This window comes from Callithrix jacchus, chromosome 19 (genome assembly GCF_049354715.1).
Source record: "Callithrix jacchus isolate 240 chromosome 19, calJac240_pri, whole genome shotgun sequence".
NCBI classification, from domain to species: Eukaryota; Metazoa; Chordata; class Mammalia; order Primates; family Cebidae; genus Callithrix; species Callithrix jacchus.
This window is the reverse complement of record NC_133520.1, coordinates 5,892,559-5,913,029: the sequence shown is the minus strand read 5'-3', so window position 1 is coordinate 5,913,029 and position 20,471 is coordinate 5,892,559. Positions and strand designations below refer to the sequence as shown.

The following is a 20,471-nucleotide window of genomic DNA, read 5'->3' as shown; positions in this document are numbered from 1 at the left end:
TTTGTTTTTAGAAGTGAGGAAAAAAGGAAATCATTACTGGCTTACATATGCGTTTACAAATGCAGGGTATACTTTGTCTCTAATAGATTGTGTTAACTTTGCCTATGTAATTCATCAAAGTTTCCCAAGATAAGGGATCATGGACCCAACAGGATCATCCATGAGCATACTGAAATTGCATGTAAAATTGTGTATGTGATGAGCTTGTGCCTTTTCCTGAGAGAATCGGTGCATATTGTGGATCATATTTTCAGAAGGGAAAACTTCTGAAATAAGGGCAAGAAGAACTGACCTCTGGGTGAGGGCGGGAAATAATAAACAAGGAGTCCAAGGGCAAAGCCTAATGCTGGTGGTACAAGAAAGCCACAGGGGCGGGGTGGGGAAAGGCACCAGCAATGGTTCTGAAGCATCAAACTAGAAAATAGTTGTCCAAGAACGGAAAGCCATCCATCCCAAAACGATAGGGTTTATTTATTGTGAATAGTCTGAGTTCATTTGCCAGAATTGAATTTTTTGAGGCAGGCTCACACAAATCATTCAGGTCAAAAGACTCTCCAGCCGAGCCGTAACGGACAGAGGAAAGATGCCTGATGTGAACCGTAGGCAGGTAACTACTTCAGCAAACATGCAGGGGTTTGATGAGGAGGGAGTAGACTGGCTGAATTCACATGCTGAATTCACCTTAACTGAGGACCAGATAAAGGGCTCATTATTTAGGTTGATCCTTTCAGGTCTTTTCAGTTAGTTTATGATTTGGCCAGAGGTCATTTTTCTTCAACGTAGCACATCTGTTTTTATTCATTCACTCTCAGGTAGGCATTCAGGACATAGGGTGACACTGGAGCTGCTGCAGGGACATGGGGGAGGTGGGAAGGGAGAGGAGGACACAAGGGGAAGAGCACATGGGCAAAGGGACACAGCGCTTCTGCAGGGATTCACACCTCCCAGGAGGAAGAGTGGAAGGGCCTGGGACCATAGAACTGTGCTGGTAAACTGAGGCCCTCCTCTTCCATATATCAATCCACTATTAAGGCTTCGTTAATTAATTCTTAAAGCCTTTTTTTTTAAATGAATATTTTCCAAGAAAATAAAAGAATACTCCTGGGAGAATCAATGCTTAAGACCTGCTCAGCTTCCACCTCAATTTTTAGTTAATACCATAACAAGGGGTGGGAACACGGAGGAAATATGAGAGGGCTGATGATTACGTTCCATAATTTTGCCTGAGGAACCTACCTTTTTCAGTATTCCTGTCCCAGCGATATTTAAAGTCATTATTGGCTTACATGTCAAAGGTTCAGGGATCATATTTTGGAAATAAAACTTTCCTCAAGTGAACTGAAAAGTATAAATATACTTTCATGGATAATAGGGTAGGATACCTGAGATTATAATGAGCTTTAGTCAAAGGTGGCTGCCTCCCATTTCACTTATGAGTTACACCCTTCCCAATCTGCAATTAGATCTGCTGGCTGGATGCCACATGAAATGTAAGGCAAATTTTTCTTCCCCTTAAACATTGTAGAAAAATTACTGGTCTAAAGCTTTGGGTAATACTATACTTTTTATTTGGAAACTTTGGTTTAAGGACTTTTATTATTTAAAACTCTATATTTTATTGTCGTATGTGTTCACTGTCAAGAAAAGGTTATTATCAACCATAACAAATGCATTTGGTCAGCTAGGGATGAACCATTGAAAAAGCCCATGGTAGATAGTTTTGATGTTTTGAAGGACATGTGAATGCTGGCATTCTGGGAGTGTTTGAGGAAAATTCAGCTTTTAAGACAAACTGATACTTAGAAAGTATAGGAAGAATATTGTCTACCTTTGTAAACTGCGATCTATCTGGGACCTTAAAGAAAAGCAAGAATGTTACCTTTCTCCTTAGACTGCCAGCACACAGGAAGAGGAAAGTGAAAACTGAGTTGCTTGAGTAATGAAATATTTTAAGTGTTTCATGTTGATGTGGCCAAAACAATTATTTTTGTTATTTAAAAACTACATTTCACATCAAGACTGAATGACTTTAATATTTCAAACATGTATTTATTTTGTTAAAGTAACAGGATGTGCTTTTATTTTCAGGCGTATTCTTTCACTTCTGTTTCTGTGAAATGATTCATGTTACACTGACGTGTAAAGTACTCGAACCTGCACTAGGGAGAATTTTCTTCAATGAAAAGAGGTGTTTTTCTAGTTATGTATGCTGCATATTTGTCAAGGAAAAACTTAGTGGTTTTGCTGCTCGACTTTTTCCATTTCATATATTATTTAAATAAACATGATAATTTTGGGTTTGAAATCGTTTGGACAGTGAGGTTTCCTGAGTCATCTAAGACCACTCTCTGTTCACCTTACTGTCAATTATTTCTTTTTTGGTAGTCCCACTGGCAGTTCTTTAACTTTCTCTTTATAGCATCTGCCTTTCTTAACCTACCGTTTTATCATTCTTATTTCTCTGTATTTGACTTCCTTTTGGAATAGGAACAGATTAAATTTGCATTTTTCAAGTTGTCCAAATTGAAGGATGACCCTTTATATATAATACAAGTAAAGGTGAGTGAACTTCTGTGAACTTTTCCTTCTTTTGTGAACTTTTGTACCATTCACGGGCCACAGAACCAGTTTTTGATGTATTACATATACTGTGTGTGTGTGCATTTAAATACCTCGTCTTCATTTAAAAATTGAATGTGTAAAGCAAAATGATAACATTAGAGTCCAATTCGAGTTCATTTATATTATTTATATTAACAAAAGTATACTAACACACATACACAAACTTTATTCCAGATTCTGTTAGAATTTGAGAGTCAGGAGTTAGGTCATCTGGTCCAAACTCTCGCCCACTTGTCATTAAAGCAACGGTGGAAGATCATCATTCACTTCTGTGTGGAGATCTCAGGACAATTCTTTCTGCCTGTTTGGAATGGCTTTTCCCCCTCATTGATTCATGTGTTGATTTGTTTATTTCTTTCCCATTTATCGGACACAAACGATGTCAATCACTGGAAAGCATAGTCACCTTTTTGAGTATATTTCCTGCCCTCCAGGAACGTAAATTACTGTGGGAAGAGACAGCTATGTAAATGTGTAAATGATAGCATTCAGTATGGTCATTAACACCGCAGAGATATGAAGTCTCGGATGAACCTAGAGGCCAAGACTCATTACCTTCTATTGGAGGGCACTAGGAAGCTTCATAGGGTCACACTGGTGATGGTCCTGAAGGTTGAGTTGGAGTTATCAGTTGAAGAGGCAGAATGAAGACATTCCAGGTGCAAAGAAACTCAGTAATAAGTGACTGGAAAGACAGGGTTGTTGGAGGTCTGTTTCATGGAAGCTCTTAAGAGAAAAGTACATTTTGGCAGAAACGCGAGAAGATAGGTAATTTGGGGGACAGGTAGCGAGGGAAAAGATAGAGGATGAGTCTGGAAAGATAACTGGCAGTTCTGAGTAGGAAAACCCACATCGGTTGAGAAATTGGATTTTATCCCATGAGCAACATGAAGCCAACTAGTGCTTCCAACTGTAATAATAATAGCTACCACTTGTACTGCAGTTTCAATGTGGTGGGCACTGTCCTAAGTATTTTAGGTACATTAACCTATTTAGACTTTGTACCAACCGTATGAGGTAAGGACTGTTATTCCCACTGTAAGATGATGAAACCGTGGCACAGAGAGGTTAGGTAAGTTACTTAAGATCACGCAAATAGTAACAGACAAAACTGTGATTTGAACTAAGTAAGGGAGTTTTAGAAAAATAAATGATAGCAACGTGGAGCGTGGACCAGAGCTAGTGGCAAGAAGTCCAGTCTGGAGGCTGTTATGATCATCCAAACAGGAGAGTTTGTATGGAGACAGATGGGAAAGCATAATAAAAAACACACTGCGTCAACATTTTATCTCTTATTTATTTGCTGCGGGATGCAAAGCATTCTGAAGTCTCTAGAATGATTTCGTCATAAATCAGAACTTTGATAAAGAGAATCATATATGATATATTATTAACTATCTATATTATTATAGAATAATATAGCAGATATTTATTGCACGCTCATGAATGCAAGGCTCTGTGCAACCTTGTTCTTCTTTCAGGTATTATTGCTTCATTTTTATTACAACTATATTTTCTAGTAGAAATATAATCTAGCATTTAAAATGTGGTATGGTATTTCCCTCGTGCACAGGTATTCCCAGAGAGATGTTCTTTTACATTTTCTGACCAAACGAAAATAAGCCACTCACTGTCTTGCTATGAATCCCTGTCAGAACGTGGCTCATGTTTTGCCAGAGTTTGGATGGGCAGTGGGCCAATCTCTAATGATGTGAGTAAATCATTTGAACCCAAACACTCTCTTCTTGTTTTAAACTCTCCGGGGACTAATGGTAGCCTGCCTAAGGACGTGGCTGTTCTGCCTGCATTCTCTGTGTGTTCTCTCTTGACTGGCACAGACTCCCTCTGTGTGGTTGATGGGAGTGAGGGGTGGAGGTTGCTGCTCATATCAAGGTCCTGACAAGGCAAGCCAAGGCAATTTTCTGAATACTTAACGGGAAGGTTGGAGTTGGGTGTTAAGTGTCCAGGAAATCTGTCTGAATTTACTTTGCCAGTGAGCAGATATGACATTTGTTCACTATTTAGTCAACAAATCTTTATTGAGCTCTATTGTATGCTAGATTTCATTCTAACTGCTTGGAGTAAGAGACAAAAATTTGTGACTTCAGGTAGATTACCTTCTAGCTCCTGGTATCAACAAAAAGAAACCACATTAATTATCGTAACAGAGTGAATTCAGTATTGGGAATTAGCAAAGTGAGTGACAGATAACTGAAAAGGCAAGAGACCCAGGGATGCAGGTAGTGTGGCTGGGTCCAAATCTGAAACTCTTAGAACCAGTGAAGTCAATGGCCTCTCAATCTGAGGCCAAAGGCCTGAGAACCCAGGGAGCTGCTGGTGCAAATCTCAGCATTCTCTCTAAAGGCCAGAGAACTTGGGGTTCTGATGTTCCAGGGCAGGAAAACAAGGGTATCCCAGCTTCGGAAGAGAGAGTGAACTCACCTTTGCTCTGCCTTTTTGCGTCTCTCTAGGCCCCCAGAGGATTGGACGGTGCCTGCATATGTTGAGGGTGGATCCTCACCACTCAGTATACTAACGGAAACACCTTCACAGACACACCTTAAAAAATGCTTTACCAGCTCTCTAGGTATTTCTTAATCAAGTTGATACCTAAAATTAACCATCACAGCAAGAATTGTTATCTCTCTTTTTTTTCCTTTTGAGACAGAGTCTCGTTCTGTTGCCCAGGCTGGAGTGCAGTGGTGCAATCTCCGCTCACTGCAACCTCCGCCTCCTGAGTTCAAGCAATTCTTCTGCCTCAGCCTCCTGAGTAGCTGGGATTACAGGCGCACACCACCACGCCTGGCTAATTTTTGTATTTTTAGTAGAGACTGGGTTTCATCATGTTGGTCAGGCCGGTTTTGAACTGCTGACCTTGTGATCCGCTGGCCTCAACCTCCCAAAGCGCTGGGATTACAGGCGTGAGCCACCGCACCCAGCCCGTTGTCTCTTTTGTTCACCAATGTATCCCCAGAGTCTAGAACAGTAGACACTCCCAGAATGCTTGTTAAATGACCAGGTGGATGAGCCGTTGCTTAGTTGAAGAAGAATAAGAACATTCTTTTGGGCAACAGGCTAATAAAGCTAATAAGAATAATATGGTGTCTTTTTTGATATTCTTGATCTCTCTCCCACGTAGAGAGGGGCTGCAGGAAGAAATTGAAGGAGGTGTTTTAACAAAGAGAATTTGGGGAATTGGGTTTCAGTAGTGACCCTTTGTGTTTAGTTGAAAAGGTATGACCTGGGTGGAGAGAGGACATTTGCAAGGACCTTCACTTTGAGGTCTCAAGAGTTGGAAGCATAGAGGACATATGTAGGCAAGACAGCCCCAGGGCAGCAGTGATGTCCCAGAAACTATACGAAGTTTGGCTCTGCTGGAGTGAATGTTGATGGGGGTGTGGAGAGAAAAGTCAGCAATCTCTCCATGTTTATTTGTAAATGTAATCTCAATGTTCCATTTTTCATCAGTGACACATAAATCCCTCCAATATTATTTGGGTTGTACTCCTCCAATACCAAAATTCTTATTTGCTGCCATGGCAAAAAAATTGATGAAAAGAAGACAAGACTTAAAAAATCTACAGAAAAGCACTTCAAGAGTAATTACATGAAGATATTAGTTTGGTTCAATGGCATTTATCCACTCAGAAAGCAAAGTCCTAGACCACCATGCTAACTAACACCCGGTCCATAAGGTACTGATCTTAGAGCCATATGGAAATCAGATCAGTTTCTCTGATTCAGTCTTACACACTTTCTGTTTAATTCTTAATACTCACCACAGACTTTGGTCTTGCTTCTGTTTTTTTATTACAAAATAATAAAAGTATACAATGCTAGGTAGTTATATACTATATTGATGAAACTTTCCTTTAGAAATATTTAAAGAACCTTACTTGTGTGTAAGTAGGGTTTGGCCAGGTTGAGCAAATAAAAATGCAGGACACCCAGTTAAATATAATTTCAGATAAGCAATGAGTAATTTCTTACTATAAGTATATCCCATGCGATGTTTGAGACATACTTATGCTACAAAATAATCTGAAATTCAAATTTAACTAAGAACCCTACATTTTATCTGGTAACTCTATGTGCAGGGCATTTTTTTTCTGGGCAGTGAGTATTTGCAATGTGCAGAAGGTCCCTCTCAGGCCAAAAATACAGAGGAACCCGAAATAACCTGCTATGGCTCTACCATGTCCACTCAAGGCAAATATAATCAACCTGTGCTTTACTGTTTGATTTTAAAAGTTTTTAAGATAATACTAAAAATAAAAGAAACGACTTCTCACTAACTAATCAGCATGTAGAGAAGGTGTAACCCCCTTTAAGGCATGCATCCATTGTTTCTACAGGAAAAGTTTTGCCTCAACATTCCCAGCCTGTAGTTAATTCTGTTTTAGGTAATATGTTCCTTGTCACTGAGACCCAGAACTGAAAATTCATTCTGTTACTTACCTACTGGTGAGATTTCCAAGTGAGGATTAGAGCTGTGAGTCTATTTTAGTTACCAACCATGGAGTGAAATTTTTACTGAAAAACAAAGGCTTGTTTTATTAGTCGCTGTGGAATTTAGCAGGTGAAGCTTTCTCCAGCAGGAGTATCTCTGCTTAGTTTTGATTTTCCTGGGAAGAAAACAAAATGAGGCTTGTGCACCAACCAAACGTGGAACGCGCATTGCTTTTGCAGAGAAACAAGCAGGACTGGAGTTCAAATGTATTACCTTCTATAAAAATCCTTACACATCCACCCAAATTTTTAGTATCACACCAAGTCTCCCTGTTACCTTTCTTTTACACATGGAATTTCCACTGGTTTAGCTCTTAAGGAGGTCTGAAGCAGAAATGCATCCCTGTGGAAATCATATGTTTTATTTGGATTCTACAGGAGAAAAGAGCTAAATAAGGCACAATATTATTTCAATTAGAAATTTATTCACCTCAAGAAGATATGAATCAGTGCTAAAAATATTTTTGTAGGATATACAAACATAAAATTAGATCAAAATCCCGAGGGAAGAAGGAAATGGGTAATTACTGCTTAATGAATACAAAGTATCCTTTTGATAAGATTAAAAATTTCTGGGTCGGGTGTGGTGGCTCACACCTGTAATCCCAACACTTTGGGAGGCTGGGGCAAGAGGATCGCTTGACCCCAGGAGTTTAAGACTAGCCTGGGCAACATAAGGAGACCCCCCATCTCTTAAAAAATACATATATATATATATATACACATACATATACATATACATATATATATATATATATATATATATATATATATATGAATTTGCCAGGCATGGTGGTGCATGTCTGTAGTCCCAGTTACTTGGGAGGCTGAGATGGGAGGACGGCTTGAGCACAGGAAGTTGAGATTGCAGTGAGCCCAGATAGCACCACTGCACTCCAGCCTGGGCAACAGTACCAAATTTCTGGAGATGATGATGGTGAGTAAGACTTGTACATCATTAGGAAGGAAATGGCACTATAAATTTAGTAATTAACTTTTCACTTTAAGAGATGTTAAGATATTTATAGAAAATATCTTGCCTTTAATAAGGGGCAGATGAGTTAGGAATTATTAATTGGAGATCCTTGGCTGACCTTATTTATCACTCAACTTATAATCTGTAGTTAATGCAAGTTTACACCACATGGTTGATATAGCAGGGAGTATGCTATTATGATTACTCCCAAATATAGACTAGTTGATTTTGCCACAAATTTCTATATTACAGGATTTAGTAGTAATTTAGTAAATTGGCACTAAATTATAAAGTATGATATAGTTTTAGATACAACTGCTAATGATATCGATGTTTATGTTGGTGGTAAAAAGAAAATTAGGAAACGACAAATACCCATGTCTGAACTAAAGGGAACGTAGAATGTGTAAATAAACTTTATGAATAACTACCTTATTCGCTCTGTTAATTAACCCATCTACCTGTCTGAGCCAGTTGGTGAGTATGGAAAAAAAAAAGCAGGACAACTTTCCTTAAAGTTTTCTCTCCGGATTCAGATTAGGTTGTCCATGATCTACGGGCACTCACAAATGGATTCTGAATAGCTCTCAGAGTTCTGCAGTCAGGCTGATGCCATTTACGTGGGTAAACTCCAAAGACCAGGAGCTGAGTGAGAGGAGACTGAATAGTGCACTTTTAAGGATTTCACAGTAGTTTCCTTAGGTGTTGCACTCTTTCTACACTCAAAGGTCAGTTAGTTAACTGGGAAGATGAGGACTGGGAGAGAGGAGATTTTCAACCAGTCCCGTCTCTGGGACTACTGAGCTATTTGGCTTTAGGAAAATCACTCTGCCTAGCTGGAAGGACATTTAGTTCCTTCCTCCGTTGACATGCATGGCTACCAAAGTCTCCTTGCAGCTTTACACTCCGATTGCATGATTCTCCCCACCTGTGTGATTTTAATAGTAAAGTCATCAAACCCATGGTAATTGTGAGAGTTTCCCTGAATGGACCAGACAGCCATGGAGGTATGCAAATCCTTCTCCTCTTCTTGAAACTGAGGAGAGAAAGTGGCTTCAGAGCTCTGGCAGATGCTATCGAATGAGCAGGCAACCTTGTGTCTTGCGATCGATGTCTTGGGGTTTGATTGCTAGGAGGGGAAACCTATTAAAATGATTCCTAGCAAAATGGGGGATTTACTGGAATAACACAGAATTTTCATAGAACTTAAGGGCAAAACATTTAGCTGGATCTCATAAGGGACTGGGGAATCAAAAACTGAAAATAAGGGAACTAAGATGATCACCTCTCAGATAAGTCTTCTTTTTCCAGCTTTCTCTCCTTATCCTGATTTCCTTTTCATCATTCCTGTTGCTCTCCTCAGTTTTGAACAACTTACTCATGCCTAATCTAATTCTAGGTTTAGACAACATTTTAATTAAGCATGCAAGAGTGGAGTCCTGTAAGTGCATTGCAAAATCCATTCATGTGAGACTTTCTAGGCCTGTTTGAGTTCAGTGTTCATACCTGGTCTTGTTTGCTGTGGCAATGAGTATGGTTCATTAAGCTCAGTGCCCATTCAGAAGGGGCTCTTGGAGCACATTACCTTTAACAGGGATTGGACATAAATACACTCCTTAAGATTATTTTGGTTGCAAGCAGCAGCAATCGTCTTTGACTAGCCAAAAAAGAAAAAGTTTTGGAATTACACAGGGATATCTCCTGTAACCAAAGGAAACCGGGCAGGTCCTGGGTCTTCGGCAAAGGGTGTTAATAGATCTTTTCTATAGGGAACTGCCATTTGTATGACTCAGTTCTAATGAGTAACTATATTCTCTTTGTGTTTCTGCCTCATTTAAAATTTCTGGGGCAAAGAGTCTAAATAGTCTGGTTTAGGATATGCCCTTGTCTGAATTAATCTGTTACGTAGACAGGGGTCGTGGTAGCGCAACCAACTTGTCTCAGTTTTTCCCAAAACGATCCCAGTTTAAGCACTGAAAAGTCCAGCATCCTGGTACCCCCACAGCCTTTAGCAAACCAGAGTAGCTGGTCACACTAGGACATGGTCACTTGTGCATATGTGACCCATAAAAGGGCTTCCTTCTTCCACAGCCATTCCTACAAAAAAAAAAAAAAAAGGAATTGTGGGAAGCTATAAGGAAACATTTCACATAGTGTCTATTATATTCTACTTCTTGGCATCCATCGTGGACACACACACACCCCCCACACATCACAGCACATACACACTCTTTTCTTCCCATCTTTTCAAAAATATACCTTGCGACTGTGCGATTCAGTTATTTCATGTACCATCACAAAAGGTAATTTCACGTATTAACCTTCTCAATGGGAGAAAACCCAAGGCCGTGACATTTTACTTCACTTAGAGTTGACGTTCTGTCCTTTCAGTACAGAATTTCTACGATAGCCATTCCTCATTTTCTGCTATAATCCTATCTCCATATATTGCAACATAGGCCTTTTGCTGGCAAAAGGACAAAAAAGAAGGGAAATTTATGTATTATAGCATTCCTTTTTAAAAAGGCAAAGAAATGGCTTGGCGTGCAAGAGTATTAAACACTAGCAGCAAGCAAAACAAACAAACAGTAAGTGCGACAGTCCTCTTTACTGTAGCTGGTATTGAAGTTTCCTTCCTGGCCCATTCCGTAGTTCCCTGTGACTTCAGTTAGCATATCAGTTGGTTGGGGTGATTTGCTCAATGAGGCAACCTGAAGGGTATGATCCCTTGTGGTCCTGCCTTTAGAGGTTTGTGGTAGCCATCTATTTCCTTCACATCTGGGTATGGCAGTTCGAGAAAGCACCCTCAAGGATAAAGCATGCCATTCATAATCTATTATTTTTCTTTGATGACTAGGACAATACCCCCGTGATTCATTGTTTTGTCTATTCCCTTAGGTGATCCGACTGATTCCGTTGCAAGGAGTCTCTGACGTCCAAAATTGTAAGCACAAGGGACAACGTTCTTCATGATCTGGCCTTGTCTCTTTATCTGGCACCCTGCTAAACTCGTGGCCAGCTACCTGTGCAAGCCAAGCTCTCACTTCATAGCATCCTTCTCCTCTGCATGCCCTCCTCCACTTTGCCTGTCCTTTAACTCTTATTCATCATTTGCTTCAGTGTCAACTGAAGAGTCATTATTTCTAGAAAGCCTTCTCTGTCCCGCTCCCTACACCGCACCATTCCCTACAGCAGCACCAGAGTGCCTCTAAAACTTGGTGGTTTCATTGCTTTTCTGTCTATGTTTCTGTGCATAACCTTCCCGAGGGAGTGGAGGGAGCGGCTGCTGTTTGATTTATTCCACAGCTAGTTCCTCGCCCTGAGTGTCAACTCCACGAGAGCTGGGGCTGTCCTCTGTTCATGGGATCCCCAGCCCCCACAGCAGTGCCGGGTTGTTGGCAGGCCATGCATAGCAGGTGGTAATAATCTGAAGGATGAAAGAAGAAACACTGTCTTACGGCGTGATGTACTTCCGTTTTTACTTGTCAACCTGCAGCTAGATTGTGAGGGCAGAGGTCAGAGTCTGAGTCACCTCGTGCCTCACCGGGCTGGGGCAGAATAGACGCCTGGTCAGGCATTTGCACACCGGTCGATGGACACACTCGAAACAGCAGGCGCGCGAGAGGGGATTATTTTGGCGGCTACTCCGCCCTTTCAGGCCTCATCCCAGGCCCGCCGCTCGTCGGCCGTCGCCCGCTGCCGGGCGCTGAGGATCCTTCTCCCGCGTAGCAGTCGTCCTGCCAGGCCGGCGGGCCGGGAGCGGGCGGGGGGCGGGACTTCCGGTTCCGCTCGCGACGCGGACCGCGCCAGGCGGAAGCCCGGCTCTGGGCCAGGATCCGAGAGTCCGGACTGGAGGTGAGTTCGCAGCCGGAGCGTTGCAGGCACTTGTTTCCTCAGTGGATGCCTTTCGGCGCGCTGCCGCCGGGCGCTGCAGGCCTGGGAGACCGGGTAGGGACGGGAGAGGCGGCACCTCCCGCGCGTGTGGAGGGAGAGCCGGGACCCCAGGCTTGGGAGAAGGGCCAGGACTGAAAACGGGGAACCAGGACAGCCCTGAGAGCAGCCGCGAGGGGCTGGGAAGGGAGGCACCGGGAACCCCGAGGCCGGAGAGGCCCTGAGACCGGAGGCTGCGGATGACACGGGGCACACATGCATCTCCGAGGAAAGCAGTCACTCGTGGGGGCGTGTCCCGGGTCCTGGCGGATTGTCTGCGAGGGTGGCAGGCGATGGTAAAGGCTGGCTTCCAGGGAGAGGTTGGAGAGGAGGGCGTCAGTCCTCCGAGGGTCGTAGGTGAGACGGGCGCCCGGACCTAACACACCAGAAAGGTGACCAGCCACCTACTCCTATTGCTTTATTTGCAATTCATGCTGGTCTTTAACATTTATTTTTATTTATTTATTTTTAAGAAACGTATCCCGCTCCGCGCGTGTGGATTTCGGAAAAATATTGTACATTCCTAGAAGAATCTTGCTTCACCCAGATTGTGCGTTTCTTTGTTAGACTGATAGTAGTTGAAAGTCCTCTTCATCCAGGAAAGCCAGCCAGTGTTCCTTTTGGACTCTTCTCTACCCTGCAGAGTTTAGCTTGTCTTATTTCCTTTGTCATGGGTTGAACTAAATGCGTTGAGAATTATGGTGATGATCTCATGGAAAGCCAGTGCTGTCAATGTTTGCAGTAGCAGCTCATTGTTTTTCTGCCTGACTTTCTAACACATTTTTTCTAAAAGTTATTTTGTTGGGTTCATTCTTTTAGTTTAACCAGTAAGGGCAATTTTACATCAGGGTGCAGCAAATTACTAGCAGTTCTTAAGATTTTACTGTTCCTTTTTATTTCTGCGATAAGGGAAATATATGTATATATATGTAGAACATATATATGTATTTGCCATTGTCAGTGTTTTTAAAAAATATTGATAACCCAAAATCTATTGTTACACACACATTTAGTTTTCACTAGTGGCCGGTGTTTAGTATGTGGGCTCATTTTTATTACCAAGGGTAATTATTAGTTATTATTTACATTGTATTTATGTGGATGTGATTAATATGTGCTTCCTTATCTACATCATATAGTGTCTCACTCAGTGTAATTGCAAAGACTCACTTAGCTTTTAAGTAGATGGTAAGTGAATTGTTAAGTGGATGGTAAGTGAATTGAATTTTTGCAACAAAGTGGGCAGGGTAGCTAGGAAGAATCAACACTGTCGTTGGTGGAGGGTGAGATGTGACGATTGCTTTGCTTGTTTCAGATGTTTCACATTTCAAATGTTAGAAGATTTTGTTTTAAAAATCACCATATTAATACAGGTCACTTTTAGGTTTGATTTGGTGGTCTGACTTGAACCAATTCAGGAAAGCTAGAATATTTCGTATTTATTGGACGGCAGTGTCTTGCGAGCTTATAAATTATTGATGGACTTGAATATCTACGCTTGAGTGAAATACACAGTTAGTGTCCTTATGTTTAGGAGGACTGCTGGTATTTACAAGTGTAAAACAAGACCTAAACATAAACAGTGCCTTAACATGTAAACGAGCATATTGAATAATTTTTCAAATTACAAAATGAAGAGATGACACTGATCTCTAAAGTAATTAAATTAACTGCCATGTTAGTTTCTGTATATGTCTTAATTTAATCTTATTTCTTTAAGTAGGCAATACTGTTTATCTGATAAGGCTTGATTTTATTTTTCTTCCATCTTTTCCCATGGTTTTTGAGAAATAAAGCACTTAAGAATGCATGCAAGTCTTTAGACTCTAGTTCATGGTTGGAGGAAATGCTCATTGTTGAAATAGAAGTGCACCTGCCTTCTTGGGCAAGTTGGGCTAGTTATACATATGAATGGTATGTTGATGTTTGATTGCACTGTGTTCTGGAAAATCTTTGGAATTGTATTCTTTCTTCTAATTGTTTAGTAAATTTAGCTTTCTCTTTAGATGAATTATTTTTGTTATTCCATAGGCTTTAGATGTATTTTACACTTTAACCAATCATGACAGTTTTCCATTATGTACAATGAATTACTGGTTATTCTTATAGATTCACTATTTCTGCTGCAGTAAAATATGTACAGCGTCTGTATTAGAAGAACTATCAAAATAATCGTAACCAAAACACTGTCTTTATATACACATACTTAGACATTTGTTTTCCTTAATCACTAGTTTGTAAAATATGAAGTAATTTGCTAAATTGAACTTGTTGGTTCTATGCCCTTTGGTTATCAATTTTCTTATTATATAGCACATTCTCAGTTATCTGCATACCCTAGTTAGAAAGCCATTTCCTGCCACTTGATAGACTCAAGAAGATTTGTTACAGCTGGGAAATACAGTTTTTGAACAAGGAATTACCAAAGACCGTTGATCTGCTAACTTGTGGTCCAGATGCTGCCCTGCCTCTGATGAAGAGCATAGCCCTTCACAAGGCTGACTCACACAGGGGTGACTGCTTTTAGTATCATTTTCTGTCCTTTTCCTCTGGTGAGTTAGACCTTTTCTCCAATAGTGACCAAGATGACTAGGACCTCAGAGTGATTCAAAAGGGGATGAGTCACTGCAGTCCTGTTAATGGGGCTCAGTCCAATCTGCCGAATCTGATCCCATAAATCTTGGCAAATTTTCCAGTCTCTAGGCATGCAGTTATGACTGTGAACCTCTTGTTTAGATAATTATTATTGTAAAAATACTTTTAATACTAAATCATAATTTGTTGGATTATATAAATAGACTCAGTTTTGCTTTGAGTGAGGCATCATGTTACATTATAGATACACTTTTCTGTTAAAGTGATAGGTTATAACTCACAATGGCAAATACTGTAGAAAGCACACCAATTGCCCTTAACCTTTGTTGTTATTATTAGTTTTATTTTTGATTTTGAGAGCCTAAGGAATAGAAGAACTATTGAAGAAATGATTTGCATGGGGGTGGGGGAAGTTGACCACTAGCAGTGACATACCTAGGGGTCTTGATGGTGGGAGCTATCTGTTATGGTTGGAAAGAGTATTTTAGCACTGAGGTTTCCAATTGCCAGCTCTTGGTGATAATACAGCAGAAAGACTTTAAGTTGGTTTTATTATAGTTTTTTAATTCCACACAGATGATGCACTCTTTTGTTACCTGCAGGGGCTGGGAGAGGAATCCCTCTCACCTCGTGTGAATGACCTGGAGGAGTGTCTTGAAGCACAATAGGACCAGTCTGATTTTCACCGTGCTAGTGTATAGTTATGGTTCTTCAGAGAAACCGAACCAATATCACATCCATGTATATATTTTCAAAAGAGATTTATTTTAAGAAACTGGCTCATGTAATTGTGGGAGTTGGCAAGTACAAAATTTGTAGGTCAGACCAGCAGGCTGGAAATTTAGGCAGAAGTTGATTCTGTACTTTTGAGGCAGAATTCTTTCTTCTTTGAGAAACCTCAGGTTTTGCTCTTAAGGCCTTCAGCTGATTAGATGAGTCCTAACATTATGGAAGGTAATCTCCTTTACTTAAGTCAACTGATTATGGACATTAACTACATCTACAAAATATGCTTATAGCAACACCTAAATTGGCGTTTGATTAAATACCTGGGTGCTATAACCTAAGCATGTTGACACATAAGGCTATCCATCACAGCATTTAAAATACTTTCGGTGTATTAAACTAACATGTGGCATATACAATATTGCGTAGTGAATAGGAGAATATTGACATGATTTGGCTCTGTGTCCCCACCCAAATCTCATGTCGATTGTAATTCTAGTGTTGGAGGTGGAGTCTGGCGGGAGATGATTGGATCATGGGGTGGAATCTTATGGTTTAGCACCATCCCTCTAGTGCTGTCTCATGATAGAGTTCTCACAAGATGTGGTTGTTTAAAAGTGTGTAGCACCTCCCACTGTGCTACAGCCACATAGGACACACCAATTTCCTCTTTGCCTTCTGTCATGAATGTAAGTTTCCTGAGGCTTCCCCAGCTATGCTTCCTGTACAGCCTGTGGAACCATGAGCCAATTAAACCTCTTTTCTTTATAAATTACCCATTCAGGTAGTTCTTTAAAGCTGTGTGAGAACGGACTGATAAAAGTATTGAAATTCATAGCCCAGTTACTTTTTAAGGGATTTAAAAACAGTGAAAACCTGGGCTTTCAATCATCTCAAATAAAGAATGGAAAATGGACAATTTAATGGCCCTTCCACTCTCTGAAATTAAAAGTTACTCTCTTCTTGTGGTTTTAATGTATATATTTAATATAATTATATGCACATCTGTGTATATACACATCTGTACACATACACACACACACACACACACACACATCTTTTTTTTATTTTTTGAGACCGAGTCTTGACCTGTTGCCTAGGCTAGAGTGCAATGGCACGATCTCAGCTCACACCCCCACCTCCCAGGTTCAAACGATTCTTCTGCCTTAGCCTCCTGGAGTAGCTGAGATTACAGGCACCTGCCACCATGCCTGACTAATTTTTGTGTTTTAGCAGAGATGGGGTTTAACCATGTTGGCCAGGCCGGTCTCGAACTCTTGACCTCAAATGAGCCACTTGCCTTAGCCTCCCAAAGTGCTGGGATTACAGGTGTGAGTGACTGCACCAGCTAAATGTTGTATATATTTTTTAAATTTAAGGTGTTTAAAAATTTTTTCAATTTTGTACTATTTTTTTTTTTGCTGTTTTTAAAAGTTTATGCTCTTGCTAATTTTTTGCTTAAATATTTATATCTGGGAATTAGTTTTATGCTTATTTAGTCTGATTCCTCTCATTTATGTTCACCAAAAGGGTCCCAGAAAGGTGAACTGATTTACCCAAGTACCATAGTTAGTAAAAGAACCAGAATTTGAGGCCAGATCTCCTTGTTTCCAATCCAGTCCCTTTTCTGTTACAAAAGTAGTTATAGTTCAGTGAAGCTAATGAAGGGCAGATTTTCTTAGAGAGGGTGATTTTGAGTCTATTTAAGGGAGTGTGAATTGATCATTATGAGAATGGAAGTGATATTCAGGCTATTCAGTGACATTAGGGGAAGGATGAGCAGAGAGTAGACATATCATAAAATATCTAAGTAGACTACATAACTACTTGGGGCACATAGTGATGTGTGATACCCATGGGGCTGGAAGGGATTTTGCAAGTTAGCGCAAGGTAGCCACTGGGTGATTCATAGGGGATATTTCAAAAGACCTTAAGGATAGGGAGCACGTGGACCAAAAGACTACTGAGAAGCTTCCCTTTCTGGAGGAGGTTAAAGATAGAAAACCACGGTGCTTTTGGAACCCAAGTGCTTGGAAACCCTCCAGCAGAGAATTTTAAGGACTCTTTGGGGGACAGAACATTATGGGACATAAATGGATATTCTAGAAGGTTGCCAGATTTCAGGCATTCGAGCTGAATTGTGGTCATCATAATAACTGTCATTTGTTGCTCACTTGCAATCTCAGCGCAGTTGAGAGAGAGACCTTAGGCAAGTTACTGAACTTTATGCGTTACCTGCAAAATATGTATAGTAATAACTATAGTAATAGTCATTACAGGAAATACAAGATAATGTGTATAATGTGTTTAGCATAACGCCTGCCACATAGTACTCAAGAAATTATAGCATTTGTTATACTACATCACGGCGACTGGCTGAGGGTGTTATTAGAAAGTATCACTAGAATGTGATCCCCCTTTCCCCCTTCTCTGTCTGTTATTCTAGCAGCTTTATGTTACTCCCATAGTTTTTTTATATTTGCATTAAAATTTATTTTACTTTTTGTGAGTCCAGAAATACACTTATTCATCGATGGGTCTTGGCCATGCTTTTGCCTTCAAGTTTATCATTTCTAAGTAGGTACATGTCTCTGGCCATGTATGGAGTACTTCTCTACCTCTGTGATCAGCAGGCCTATTGTTCTTGAATGAACTATGCACCTTTTGGCTGGATTACATTGCAGATTCCATCTCTTCAAACTGAAGTGATGTTCTGAACTACAGTGCTATCTCCAATTAATTTTATTTCTCTTCCTGCTCTTTTTTTTTTTTTTGCTTTGGAATATAACTATTCAGATGGGGTTGGGAAGGGGAATGGAGAGCAGAAGCATTTGAAGTAACTTTTCTCTTTAAAGGGTTCTTCCCTTCAGGTTTTGGGTAAAAAAAATAATAAACCGTTTGAATAAAAATAATGTCAGATGCCAGCTCCAAAGATAATTGGTTAACAAAGACATTTTCTGGGATAATGCATCTTAAGTTGTGAAAGCACTTAAGGATTTGATAGGGTTTGGTTTTGTGTCTCCATCCAAATCTCATCTCGAATTGTAATCCCCATGTGTCACATTCCACCCCCTGGTGCAAGGTGATTGAATCGGGAGAGCAGTTTCCCCTATGTTCTTCTTGTGATAGTGAAGTTCTCTTGAGAGCTGATGGTTTAAAAGTGGTAGCACTTTTTGGCCGGGCGCAGAGGCTTATGCCTGTAATTGCAGCACTTTTGGAGGCTGAGGTGGGCAGATCACTTGAGGTCTGGAGTTCAAGACCAGCCTGGCCAACATGGTGAAACCCTGTCTCTGTTAAAAATAATACAAAAATTAGCATGGTGGTGGGCACCTGTAATCTCAGCTACTCAGGAGGCTGAGACAGGAGAATTGCTTGAACCTGGGAGGCAGAGCCTTCAGTGAGCCAAGCTCAAGCCATTGCACTCCAGCCTGGGTGACAGAGTGAGATGGCATCTCAAAAAGAAAAAGTTGCAATTTTCCCTGAGCTCTTTCTCTTTTCTGCCACCATGTCACTATGTAAGACATGCCTTGCTTCCCCTTTACCTTCCACCATGATTGTGAGTTTCCTGGGGCTTCCCCGTCATGAAGAACTGTGAGTCAGTTAAAACTCTTGTTTATAAATTACCCAATCTCAGGTAGTATCTTTATAGCAGTGTGAAAATGGACTATACAGGATTGAATGACCTATGTGGGCTCAAGATCCATTAATGAGATTACCAGATATGGTGCATAGATGCAGAGAGTATCTGCCTCAGTTTTGTAGTATAATTATTTCTGAACCAGACCTGGAAACCATTTCACTTGTGAAGGTTGGTAGAATTTGCATTTGACTCAGAGTGACTTGGTGTGTTTACCTGTCATTCTCAGGGGCCTTTGCAATGCTTAAAGATGTATTAGGAAGGGTTCTTTCTGGAACACTTCAAGCTTGACAAAACCTCTCTATATCATTTTGTATACTAAGTTTGCTAGGTTTAAATTTAAGTTGAGAAATTCATGTATTTCTGCTTTTTTTTTTTGAGATGGAGTCTCACTCTGTTGCCCAGGCTGGAGTGCAGTGGCATGATCTCAGCTTAATGCAACCTCCGCCTCACAGGTTCAAGCAATTCTCTGCTTTAGACTCCTGAGTAGCTTGGATTACAGATGTCCACCACCATGTCTGGCTAATTTTTTTGTATTTTTAGTAGAGATGGGGTTTGACCATGTTGGCCAGGCTGGTCTTGAACTCCTGACTTTGTGATCTACCCTCCTCGGCTTCCCAAAGTGCTGGGATTACAGGCATGAGCCACCATGCCAGGCTGTATTTCTGCCTTTATAAGCAGAAAAAGTTCAGCAAAGGTTGACAGAGGCTTTCAGGGAAAGAAAGTTTGAATGTTTTCCTTGTAATTCCAACTGGTTTTTTAAAGATGTAATTATATAAACATTGAATTTTCAATGATAATGATTTTTATAAATGATTTAATGGAGTTTGATCATGAGATGGAACAGCTTCATACATACAGACCTCAGTGTTTCAAATCATAAGGTTTCCTGTTTCACAATTCTACAGTTGGTAAGTTTTGGTAATCTACCAAAGCAGTGATTTTCAGTGAGACACGCTGGCAAACTATTGCCTCTGAAATATCAGAGTAAGTGGAGTGTTGATCATTATATTTGTTCCATAGTCTTTGGTACCTTCTTAAAATCTCCTTTTCCCTGCTCTGTTATTTTTTCTTTGGATAATGATGTTCTCTCATCTCCTAAGTGCCCATGCATTTATCTTTCTTTTGGTCCCTTAACCTCTCTCCCAAAGGAGATCTGTTTCTCTCATAACTGTTAGCTAATCTGAATTATCTAAGTTAATTCAGAATAAATTGTGGAATGACTGATAGACCTAATCCCAAAGTAGATTAGGATGCAGAGAAAAGGGAACACTTATATGCTGTTGGTGGGAATATAAATTAGTACAAACTCTGTGGAAGACAATATGGAGATTTCTCAGAGAACTAGAAGAACTACCACTTGATTCAGCAATCCCAATACTGAGTATGTACCCAAAGGAAAATAAGTCATTATATCAAAAAGATACCTGCACTCATTATGTTTATTGCAGCAATATTGACAAGAGCAAAGATACG

The 20,471-nt window shown here is 40.4% G+C and overlaps 1 protein-coding gene across 22 annotated transcripts in view; it reads left to right on the top strand.

The window, feature by feature from the left end:
* The first annotated feature begins 11,933 nt into the window (after nucleotides 1-11,933).
* Nucleotides 11,934-20,471, top strand: part of DISP1 (dispatched RND transporter family member 1) — a 174,372-nt gene continuing 165,834 nt past the window's right edge. For 13 of the 22 annotated variants that reach the window (XM_054248171.2, XM_054248179.2, XM_078356460.1 and 10 more), the window contains exon 1: nucleotides 11,934-11,962. The gene's annotated coding sequence lies outside the window, so the exon portion shown is untranslated. Of the gene's footprint in view, nucleotides 12,056-20,471 lie in introns of all 22 variants that reach the window. The other 9 variants (XM_002807713.6, XM_054248183.2, XM_078356461.1 and 6 more) reach the window with 1 other exon arrangement.